General features: G+C 39.6%; 1 pseudogene; it reads left to right on the top strand.

Annotated features, from left to right (window-relative positions):
* The first annotated feature begins 4,807 nt into the window (after window positions 1–4,807).
* On the top strand, window positions 4,808–8,276 carry LOC140931689 (uncharacterized; annotated as a pseudogene).
* The last annotated feature ends 4,192 nt before the right edge of the window (window positions 8,277–12,468 follow it).

Raw genomic sequence — 12,468 nt, 5'->3', positions numbered from 1 at the left:
AGGACAACACTTTGAAATTTTATTCCATGAACACGTTTATGTCCATTGCAAACTGTTTGCTGATATCTTCTGAGTCTTGCAATTTTACAGACAATTCTATCAATGAACCCAAAACAATTTCGGAGTGGAGCCCCTCGATTATGAATACTTTGTGCATACTGCTCTCATAAATGAGGGGGGAAGGAATGGCTGGTTCCAATAGCTCAGGCGGTGGTAATAAGCTTCAAACACAAAATTTAAAACGTGACTGAAAATCAAGCACACCTTGGTTGGATTATGACCAAATTAATACCATATCAGCATATTTGCAAGGAGAGGAGAGTCCTTTCAAGAGAATGCAGAGACCCTCAATTCCTGTGTAGACAGTCCGGTGAGAGCACTTGAACCTGCTAGGAAATCTCGGCACACGAAGAAGAACTGAGTATATGATTTTGCAAGACTTCCCTCAGGAAATCATAGAGAGAAGGCGCAACCAAATGCCCAAATTAAAGGACGCTAAAAAAGGGGCCAAAAAGTACCTTTTAGTAAATAGGAACCGGATAAATTCTTTATTGATGGCATGTTCATTACTGCGTAAGGGTTATATTTTCTGTGACCTTCATTTGTTATAGCAAAGCTGTAAGGTGTTATCGTTTGGTTATTGTATATTCTAACCATGCAGCAAAAGCTCTCTGGGAGAGATGTCAAATTATTTAATTAGTTCCATCCTCAAGGGCAGTGCTATCCATATTTATCTTGCTGCTCCTTTGAGTTTGTGTTTTTCAGTATTTGGTTGAAATGATATTTGTCGTTTTTGCTTTTGTAGATATTCTGCTTTGTTCTTACTATGTTTTTCAAAGCTATTCTGGCGCGTTAATGAGGATATATTATTGAAAGTTTGAAGGCCTAGATGAAACTGACAGAGGACCGAATTTCTGGAAATTCAATTCGAACTTGGTAAATGACTCGGACTACTGTGAACTTTTAACCACTGTATATGTGAATTGGTTAGAGGAATTTAAAGATGTTCAGGATAAGCATGTTTTATGGGATTTAATTAAATACAAATTAAGACAGCGAACAATCACATACAGTAAAGGTAAAGCCCGTGAAAGAAGAGCAAAACTATAAAAGGTGGAAGACAAACTGAAGGAATGTACAGAAAAATGTGATATTGATCCAAATAGTAGAAATCTCGAATTACTGGAGTGTCTTCAAACAGAATATGATCAATTGTACGGTTACATTACTCAAGGGGCAATCATTTGCTCTAGGGCAACCTGGTATAAAATGAGTGAGAAAAAAAAAACAAATATTTTTTGAATTTAGAAAATTCAAATAGAACTAAAAGCAGCGTTCGCAAAATCTTAACAACTGATGGAACATTAACTGGCGACCCAAAAAAGATTATGAATGAATTGGAATTATATTTTTCTAATCTCTATGATGGTAGAAATTCCGCACACATGCAGACTATCGCTTCATTTATAGATGATCTCACTAATGTTCCATTTTTAGCCAAGGAGAAGAGGAACGTTTGCGAGGGTATCCTTAGATACGAGGAATGCTATAATGTATTATAGACCTTCCAAAAGAACAAATCGCCAGGGAACGATGGTTTAACACCCGAGTTTTACTTAGCCTTTTGGCCCTTGCTTGGAAAGTTGGTAGTTGATAGTTTGAACTATGCTTTCGAATAGGGTGAACTATTGAACTCACAGAAACAGGCCGTTTCACCTTAATTGAAAAGAAAGGAAAAGACAAAAGGTTGGTGAAGAATTGGCGTCAAATATCTCCTGTAAATGTTGATGCTAAATTGGCGTCCAAAACGTTGGCAAAGCGTTTGGAAAAGGTGCTTCCTGACGTAATTCATTTTAATCAAAACGCTTTTGTAAAGGGGAGAATAATTTTTGATGCCATCAGAACGATCGATGATGTGATTGAATATACTAGGTACAAAGATATACCTGGGATTCTAGTAGCTATAGACTTTGAAAAAGCTTTCGACTCGCTCAATTTAAATTTTCTTTTAAGAGTACTACATGCTACATGTCCTTCTTTTATTCCGTGGATACGGGTCTTATATTACAAGGCCTCTAGCTGTGTAATGAACAACGGTTTAACAACAGGACCTTTTGCACTAAGTCGGGGAGTAAGGCAGGGAGATCCCCTCTCTCCCTACCTGTTTATAATAGCTTTGGAGACCTTAGCTATAAAGATAAGAGATGATGGCATTAAGGGCATTAAGATACGAGATGAACCTGTTAAACTTTCCCTTTTCGCTGATGATATGACCTGCTATATCAAAGGTAGTAGTTCATGTACAAACCTATTCGTTACACTGAAGACTTTTGGTGAATGTTCTGCTTTAAAAATAAATAATGAAAAAACCGAAGCCTTAGCTTTAGCAAATAGTAGTTCTCTTTGGGAGGGGTATTCTGATATGCCAAATCTTTGTAACCCTATTAAAATTCTAGGCGTTTACTTTCGCTATGATGCTAAAAAAAAAGAGATGAATTGAATTTTGGGAATACTTTGAAATCACCTAAGAAGACGATCAATTTGTGGAAATGGCGTGGTCTTTCTCTCTTAGGTAGAATACAAATTATAAAAACCTTTGCCATCCCCAATATGTTTAGGGCATCGGTGTTACCAATTTCTGAAGGCCGCCTCGCTTTTTTATTATTTTATCTGGAATGGAAAAGATAAAGTAAAACGAAATGTGAAGATATCGGAAGTTGAGAAGGGTGGCTTAAATATCCTCGATATTGATTTTATGGTTCGTACCAGACGAGTGATATGTATAAAAAAATATTTGGAAGACTGTAAAAGTCCGTGGAAAGCTTTTTTAAATGAGATTCTTATCCCTGTTGGTGGGAAGCTCATATTGCAATTGTAACTTTGATACTTCTAAATTAAGTATTTATCTACCACGTTTCTACAAGCAATGTTTTGACGTGTGGTTAGAACTAAATGCAAAAACGCCCAGCTTGCTACGTGAAATTGCAAATGAAGTTTTTTGGAATAACAAGCTTCTCTGCATTAATAAGAAATCCGTGTATTGTAGAGATATTGCAGATTTAGGGTTTTTAAAAATTTGCGATTTATTTTGAACTAAATAAAATCTCAATCCTGAGCAAGGTTTCTTCATTATGGGTCTTATTAACTCTATGCCTGCCAGTTGGCGCTTGATCCACTTCTGGATTCACCTGCTATTCTAATAAGTGACAATTTGATTCCAATTCTTGATGCTTCCTCAAAGGAAATCTACCGGCTTTTCCTGGAGAAAAAACAAACAACGCCTACTGCTAAAGTAAAGTTAGCTGCAAAGTATTCAAACATTGATATTGATTGGAAAAGTGTTTATTCGCTATCGTTTCGCACAACATTAGAATCTAAACTTAGAGAATTTCAGCTTAAAAGTTTAAACCGTATTGTCTTTACTCTGACTGCATTTGCTTAAAGATGGCTACAGAAATTTCTCTTATATACCTTTAACAAGTCTTGAGGTGGAGCATGTGGTGTTTTTTTTTCACTGCTATTTTTACCAATTTTAATACTGAATATGCTGAAATAAATAGACTATCACGAGTTTCTCACTGGTTATTAACCTACCCCCTAATTTAAAAAAAAAAAGGCTTTTCCTAACTTTCCGTGTGAAAGATGATAGCTTTTCCGCTAAAGGAAAGAAAAAGTCAGACGATAAAGAGGCAGCTGAAGAAATCAGAAAGAAGGCCATGGAGTGCATGTCCTTGAAAAAAGATCAAGTGAATCAGCTGGAGGCAGTGCTAAAAAGAGCCAGAGAAGCGGAGGCGATGTTTTTGAATTCTTGAAAGAAGAAGCTTTAAGTGAGTATTCTATTCACTTGCAGGAGTAGCTGGAGCTGCAAAGAATGGAGCAAGAAAAGAGATCCAGACAAAAAGAACTACAGCTTGAACTGTTACGGAAGCAAGCAGAACAGCAAGCAGATTTCACAGGCGTTGATGACCATGATGCAAAATCTGGTTAAGAAGTAAGATGCCTAAAGAAAAAAAGACTTTTGCTGCCCTTTGCAGAATGCACTTTTACTTTTAAGAACGTTAGATCCTTGAAGAAAGAATATGTAAAGTTTTGATTCGGTATAAACAATGCACTTTCAAATTTAAACTCATTACTGTTTTTAATTATAAGCAATCACACAGTTTATACACATTCAAATTTTTATTTCACTGCCTGCCTCTATGGAGTTTAGTATTGATTGGACAATGAATGTTCATCGGAAGTTGAAGAGCGTTTGCCAGTATGGGGATATCGTTTTTGGACTGTGAACTCTGCCCAACATTCAGCCTCATCGATGTTTTGAAGATCAAATCTTGCCTACAAACTGTGCGGAAAATCTGGGTTTGGTTGTTTTGGCCCTGTCAAAATAATTAATTAGGGGCACCCCCTCGCGTGGCATTGTCGTTTGGCACTCGCATCAAGTTTCTTCTAGGTCATATCTGGTTAAGCATCAGTTTGAAGGTCATTCGTGGTCCATCCTCGCTAGTTTTAGCATCGAAGCACGTTGCTCTTTGTTCTTATCCACCGCATCCTCTCTTTTAGCCATGGGTACCCGATCCACCCGCTCGTCAAGCAAAAAATCCTCATCCTTCCCTCTACCGGAGGAAATCGACAACCTTTCAGCCTTGCTGGAAAATCCTGACCCGCTTTATAATCCTGATCCGCAAAATACGGGAGCCATTCCTAAGAAGAAATCGACGAAGAAAACCAGTTCTTCGCACACCGACAATCTCTCCGCTTGGAAGTTTTGCGAAAGGAGAATTTGGCAACACAGCTACAAATTACAGAAATGAAACTAAAGTTGGCTCAGCTAAACGCGAACGTTTCGTCTCCAGCTTCTGATGCCGTGGCAGCCACACCCCCATCTTCTTTGACGAAGCTTCGGTCGGCTATTGCGCCTAACGCATCTTCATCGCCAAGTCTACCATCTGAATTCGCAGAGATTCCCTCCCTTGACCAGCTCCGCTCAAGGAAAAAAGCCGGCGCTTCACTGCCAAATAATTTCCTGTTCTCGCCTAAAGGTACGGTGGACTACGATAAATTAGAGTTAGCAGAGTTTGTGTGTGGCTACTTAGAATTCTGCAAGGAGCAGCCAGAGTCCTCCAAAGCTCCGTTGCTAAAGCATTTGCATTTGTTAATGGAGCGCGCCATAACCTACTCTTGGTCCAGCATACGAAATTTCCACCTCTCTGTCAACAATGCCATCAAGCAAGGCCGTTTGTCCTGGCAGAGCTACGAAAGTATTCGGAAGCGAGCTCAGACCTTCTTTACACATCAGGATCTTTGCTCCAACCTCCCAACGTCTTCGTGCAACGGTTCTATTCCTGCCCGCGGCAAAGCCAAAGATCTTCTTTGCAGAGAATGGAACTACACCGATAAATGCAGTTGTGCCATTTCTGATGCTAGTTACAAAGCAGTCCATCGCTGTCGGGTTTGTGATTCTCTAGACCACGCCATGCTTACGTGCGCCAAGCGCAAATACCCAATCCCTGCATCGCAGTCAGCCTCCTCGTCAACTTCGTCCTCCACTGCTGCTGATCAGTCCGCCTGACTACGTTCTCTCGTTGTCCTGTCCAACGAGGTTAGAGCGTTTGGCTTGCCCAATTTCTTGGGCGCTAAGCGTTTGGTTCACTCGCGTTTCAACGTTAATGTTTGGTCTCACTATTTAGAACATTATCAGGATCGAGTAATTATTGACTTTCTTCGCTATGGTTGGCCTATTAATTGTCAATCAGACGTTCTGGCGTCTTCTTCGTTTCACAATCATCCTTCTGCTGTTAAGAACTCGTCATACTTGTCCACTTACATTGCCAAGGCACTCTCCTATCAATCAGTGTTTGGTCCATTTCATTGTAACCCTTTCAACGCGGACTGCGTTATTTCTCCGTTACTCTGTGTACCAAAGCGTGACTCTGTCGAGCTACGTGTCGTTCACGATCTTAGTTTTCCTGAAGGTTTATCAGTAAATGACAGTATCAGTTCGGATCACTATCTGGATCAATTCTTCAAATTGCGTCTTCCCGGAATTGACCATTTAGTCCAGTTTGTCAACGCCAAGGGTCGTGGTTGTCACGTCTTTAAAAAAAGATCTACGGCGAGCTTATCGTCAAATCCCCATCGACCCGCAGGATTACCCTTTGTTAGGCTTGTCCATTGATGGGTCTTTGTACTTTCACACTGCCCTGCCGTTTGGCCTGCGTTCAGCCACTATGATTTGTCAGCGTACCACAAAGAGCGTCGCTTACATTTTGAACACTGAAGGCATTTCCGTCGATGTTTACATTGACGATTTTTAGGGCGCTGAATCCACTGATTCGTCTGAGCTCTCTTTTCAGCAGATGAACTCTTTGTTTGCAGAATTGGGATTAATGGACGCCCCTGAGAAAGATTCTCCACCATCTCACGAAATGCTTTGTTTGGGCATTTGGATCAACACGTTAGACATGATTTTGTCCGTCCCTGCCTTCCGTGTTGAAGAATTACAACTCGAGCTTCACGCGTGGCTAACCAAATGTTCTTTTACCAAGCGCGAGCTTCAACAGCTCCTTGGAAAACTGTCCTTCGTGTCCGCGTGCATTCGGCCAGGCAGGGCCTTCATGAGTCGTCTCTTAAATGCTCTTCGTTCGTGCTCTTCGGCGCCTAGGCGAACAGTTCATCCAATCTCCGAGGATCTTCGCGCGGACATAAACTGGTGGCAGTACTTTCTCTCGCACTATAATGGTGTTTCCGTAATTCCTTCAGATGTCATTGTCTCTAATCCCGAACTTTTTGCTACTGACGCGTGTCTCACCGGTTGCGGTGCGGTTTGTTTCGGCGAGTGTTTTCACAGAGAGTTTCCGGATTTCATTCTCACCCAAGAAAGGCACTTTAACGAGTTGGAACTGCTCACTGTCGTCGTCTCAATCAAACGGTGGGCTCCCAAGCTACAGGGCCTTGGAGTCGAGCGTCCCTCAGATAATGCCACTTGCGTGTCAGTCATAAACTCTAAACACTCGCCTAATGTTTTCATGCAGCGCTGCTTGCGAGAACTCTGGTTGCTCCTCGCCTTGTATAACATCACGCTCATTGTCCGTTCAGTTCGCGGGTGTGATAATTGGTTAGCTGATTCTCTCAGCAGATTTCACACTGGCAAGTATTGTCAACGTTTCAAGTCTCTCGCAGGAGCTCGATCTCTTACCGAGTGTACTGTGCCTGACAGTTTATTTATTTTCGCGCTAAAGTAGCAGGCTCTGTTATCCAAGTTTATTGGTGCCTTTTGTTTTTTTTCAGAGAACGCTGCGCAGTTGTTGCATTATGCTAACAGCATTCAGTCCTTTGCTTTTCAAGAATCCACCAAGAGGAACATGAGAACACAATTGAACTCTTATCTTTTATTTTGTGATTACTGCGCCTTTGAGCCATTTCCTGTTTCTAAACAGGCTTTTTTAGCTTATTTAGCCTTCCTTTCGAAATCATTATCTTGTTATCGCTCTTTAGTCAATTATGTCAATATTCTCAAGCATATCAACAAGTCTCTTGGAGCTGACTTCTCTTTCATGCATAATTACGATGCTTTTCTCACGCAGCGGGCGCTTCGTCGTATTATGGGTGACTCTGTTCACGTCACTCATCCGGTGACTGTTGATATTCTTTTGAATATTTTTCAACATTTCGATTTTTCCAACCAGTTACATATTTGCATGCATGCTCTATTTCTAGTTGCCTTTTTTTGTTTTCTTCGTATTTCCAATTTAGTGCCTTATGCTTCAGCCGACTGTCATGCCGACAACGCTTATTTTCTTAAGTACACAGATGTCTATTTTACTGCTCCTGGCGCTGTTCTTAGAGTTTACAGGACCAAAACTATTCAATTTAAACAGCGCGTTTTAGATATTCCATTACCTTTTATTCCCAATTCTATTTTATGTCCTGTCACAGCTCTCAAGAAATATTTCTGTACAGTGCCCGCACTTGATAGCTCACCCTTGTTTATTGTCCATCACGGCAGGTCGCTTAAACCTATTCTCACTGCACATTTTAATTGGTTTTTCAAATCATGCATTACCACAGTAGGTCTCGAGCCAGATAGTTTTTTATCTCGCAGTTTTCGTCAGGGTGGTGCTACTTTTGCTTTCAATTGCGGCGTTCCTACTGAATTTATCAAGGTGCAGGGAGATTGGCGCAGCGATGCGTATTTAGTTTACCTCAAATTATCGACCAAGAAGAAACTTGACATTTTGCAGGCCATTTCCGCTCGTCTCTCCAGTTTAGCCTTTTAATTTTTTTTCTTTTTCCATCCATTCCCCCCCCTTTTTTTTTTCCTACTCTTGGGTTGGGGGTTTCTATTTTATTGCCTATGGTTTTCAATAAATTGGTTTTTGCCCCAACTCGTGCGTCTCTGGGTGTTTACACTAATTCTTGGAGTGGTAGCTCTCCCACAAGACCAAGAATTCATCATCTGAGATTATGTTGCCATCATACGCTAGTAACAGTATCTTTGTTGAAAAGACATTATTCACATTATTCATGAAGGTTTTCTTGAGCTTTCAAGGCAGGTTTCAAGAAAAGTTGTCACAAAAATGCCTCTTTGCTTAACTTTGTATTTTGGCAGAAACAACAGCGCCCTCTTACCCCGGCTGGCTCGTTTACTGATGTCACCGTTGCCCCTGAAACATCTGGTGCTTAAGTCCCCTATTAAGCCTTATGAAGGAACACTTCTCATGATTGGCATGCTGCATCCAATATCTTCTGTATTTCGTCTCATTTGGATACCTGGGTGAAAGACGGATTCCAGGCTTGAGACAGAAAGATTGGATATTGGGAGCTTTGTTGTTGGAAGTAACAAATCTTTGGCCTCACAAAGTCGGTGCCAGGGGTAAAGTTTACTCGGCAAGATGGAAATTGATAATGAATTCTAACCAGGCCTAAGACTTATTAAAATGCACTGGAAAATTTCATAAGCCACGTTTTAGCAAATCCAGACAGATATGAGCAAACAGTTGCAAGGTTGCGTGCATGACAGAGTTAACATTCATAGAAATTATGTAAATTTCTCGAAACCTCCCTCAGAGTGTCTGTAAAACCAGGAACAGGTCTGGAACACTCCAGAACCTCCTTGGAACATTCCTGAAACACCTCCTGGAACATTGTAGAATACGAAAGTAAGAAAAATCGAGTTACCGGCATGGCATGTTTTTTAATTCACCATTCAAGTCATGTTATAAATCGCTGTTGACAGTACGTTAATTTTTTGGAATGTGTGATTCCAGAAAATATCCATACTCCACCCCCCCACGGATGGTCAATGGAAATTCCTAAGGGGTGGGGGGGCTAAAGGGGTATGGGGGGTGCCAAGGAGAAGAATTTTCCACAACGTTGTAAAAGACGCGATCGATCGTACGAGACATACATAAGTATATTTGGATTATTTTGATTTGTAGCGCAACAAAAATCAGAAATAGATGCCCTTTTGAGAAAAAACTTAAAGATGTAACAGTCGGTCCGTCCAACGTTTGACTTTGACGAAGTCTCTTAAATAATTATCATCCTTCAGGCAAATTGATCGCAATTCTCGGTGCAATTCTCAACAGGTCCCTTGCTTCTCGGGGGATAAATTTTAGCGCATCGATTTATAATGTCGAACATGTATCTAGATTGTGGACTCGATTGCAGATTAGTCTGATAAAAACTTAGGCTAATCGAGAACAAATGTTGTCTATCTCAGCGCTATATTTCTCGAGCTTCGTGTAAACAACTTTATGCAAATTTCGGTTGAGCTCATTGCGACAAAGCGTTGGGTGACGACCCAAATAACAGCTTTGCTGTATTTTATTATCGACTTCTAATAAAGTTCCATTGAAGGCAAGCTGTTTGTTGAACAGACTTCTCGCCAAATCAACTTTTGCCCGAAAATATCAATGATCTGTTTCTTCTTTGTTGAGGAGACTTTCGATCATGTGCTAGGCGCCAACGAAATAGATCATGTTTCACTGATGTGCATTTCTGAACATGAATCGATGCAAATATGGGACGCAAAATGGATGTTTGATGTTTGTTCTTTTATAACCCAAATAAGTTTTCTTGTAATTCTTGAAATTTATTTAACTGCAAGCGTAATTCGTTCAAAGTTAAAATTAATTGCAAACATCGACTTTGTAGTGACTTTAGCACCAATAGTTAACATTAAAGTTATGCTGTAAATGTTGCATTTGAGATAAAACTGACTTAGACTAGATGTGTACATCATTGAAACTTAATTACATTTTTGGGACCGGAAGCCAAAGATTTACCGATAAACTTTGCCTGTAAGAAGATTCGTTTTGAAAATCGAAAATGTTCACATAGTTTTATTTCAATGAATAGTTCAAATTTGAAGTTATGCTGTAAATGTTTTCTTGAGATCACATAAACTTTCGTGCCTTGCGCGTTTCGCTGGATGGACTAATAAAAAAGAGAGACTGCTCATTATCAAGCATGCTCTACTTGTGTAAGAAATACAAATTGCCTTGTAAAAGATTACAAATAGGTCAAAGATTATAAAAAACTGTGTCTTAAGATGAGAACAGTTAATTTTAAGCGGTACATGGTCGATAATCCCTAAATGCGGCAAATAAAGGCCATGAAAAGGAAAACAGAAAATTCCTAGGGGGTGGGGGGTTATACATATCACAGTCAACTCACAATATTCCAATATGAAAAACCGTTTGCTCAGGCAGCAAATTGAAATTTGAATCACAACTTGCTCGGAGCAAACTGCCAATCAAAATACCAACATTGCATGACAATATTGCAAAGTGGCACGCAAACGAACAACCGGTTTCACTGCAAAAAAAATCTGTCTACGTGTCAGATATCATGTTACTCACATGGCAATCGCAATATAGAAATGCTTTTTTTTGCTCATTTCATCAGCTTGATGTTGAGGCCTCAAATGTAATAAATGACCCTAAATGTAATAAAGGTCCTAAGTGTAATAACTTTTGGCCCTAAATGTAATAAAGGGTCTAATTATATGTGAAATCGGTTTTAGCCCTAAATATAATGGAAGTCTTAACAGTATACATGTATGTAATATAACAGCCCCAAGCTTGATAAAGTCCCTGACTGAAACTTGCGACGATATTAATGTTATAGCCAGCAGGCGGTTCACTTTCTTCGCCCTATTGTAGTCTTCATAGATATTCATTACCTTAGCAAGCGGCTAGAGCAGGGAAGAAGTAGGAGAAACACTTAACTACGTCTCGATCGTGTTTCCTACTACATCCCTACATCGTGAAACGCGAGTTATAAACGAATGGAATCTACACAAAAGTTTTCAAAATACAGTAGTAATTTAGTAATTGAAGGAAGTATTAATGTTCATTAGAAACAATCGTGGTAAATTGACTACTTTTGCCTAATGTATGGGGTTTTTAATGTTGCGCCAAACAAAGAAATGTTTTTTTTTTACCATTTTCCAAAAGAGTATGTCGGTCGGTCCATACAGAATGCTGTGAACATGCGCAAAGTTATACATAAACAGCAAGATATTAAGGGCAGTATATCTTTATAGTTTTTCTGACTTCCCGACTTTGATTTTAATTTCTACTAGGAGTACTTCTTGAGGTGAATTTTTATGCTAACTTTTTTTCCAGGATTTCACCACATGAATGAAATGACATTTTCAAATAACAGCTGGCTTTCCTGTTTTTCTAGTGAGTGTATAAGGAACTCTACTTTGAAGACCCAAAATCTTTTTTTAGAGCTAAGAAGAAGAAGAACAAAATGATGATTGTGATTATGATGATAAAGGTGGTCCAACCACTCAGTCAACTTCCAAATTAAATACTCGACCAAATAATAGACTTCGCGTTAACTGGAACTGACATAAGTATCATTATCACCTATAATTCCCTTTGCCAGCTTGGTGAACCCTTTAAAGAACTCACAATGCGTTATATTTGTCGGCTACCATGAATAAGCGACAACAATCGCGACACTGCGCTAAGTGGCTGTTTCAGCTTGCGCAAGTTGTGCAAAGAATTTGGCCCATACAGAAATAATGCAGAGAGATAATAGCCAGCCCCAGATGAATAAAGGCGTGGGTTGAGCTGTTGTTTGCTGGGGTTGGAACTTGGTTTTGTTACCAATGTATGGTGGAAAGGACGAGGGAGCAATTAAAGTACACTTACTTGCACCTATTTGTTAACAACAAAGTAAAAACAGTTTAGCTGATTTGTGTTATTGACTCAGATTAGAAATCATGGTGGCACTACAGGCTGCAATTTTGACATTTTTGGCCTTTGCCTATGAAACAGATTTTTTTTAGTCCAATCCAACGGATGAAGTAACAGTTTCTTTAGAAAATTTGCTATAATAAATGAGGCTCTTTTGTTTTGTTACATAAGTTTTAAGCTACGTCAGTCCTTTTTTGACAATAAAGAGTTCTTAAAAAAAATTGTTTCATATCATGGACCTCTGTTTTCAAGTTGT

The sequence above is a fragment of the Porites lutea genome, chromosome 3 (assembly GCF_958299795.1).
Source record: "Porites lutea chromosome 3, jaPorLute2.1, whole genome shotgun sequence".
NCBI lineage: Eukaryota > Metazoa > Cnidaria > Anthozoa > Scleractinia > Poritidae > Porites > Porites lutea.
Note: the sequence above shows the minus strand (reverse complement) of the source record. Positions and strands in the feature narration are given on the sequence as shown.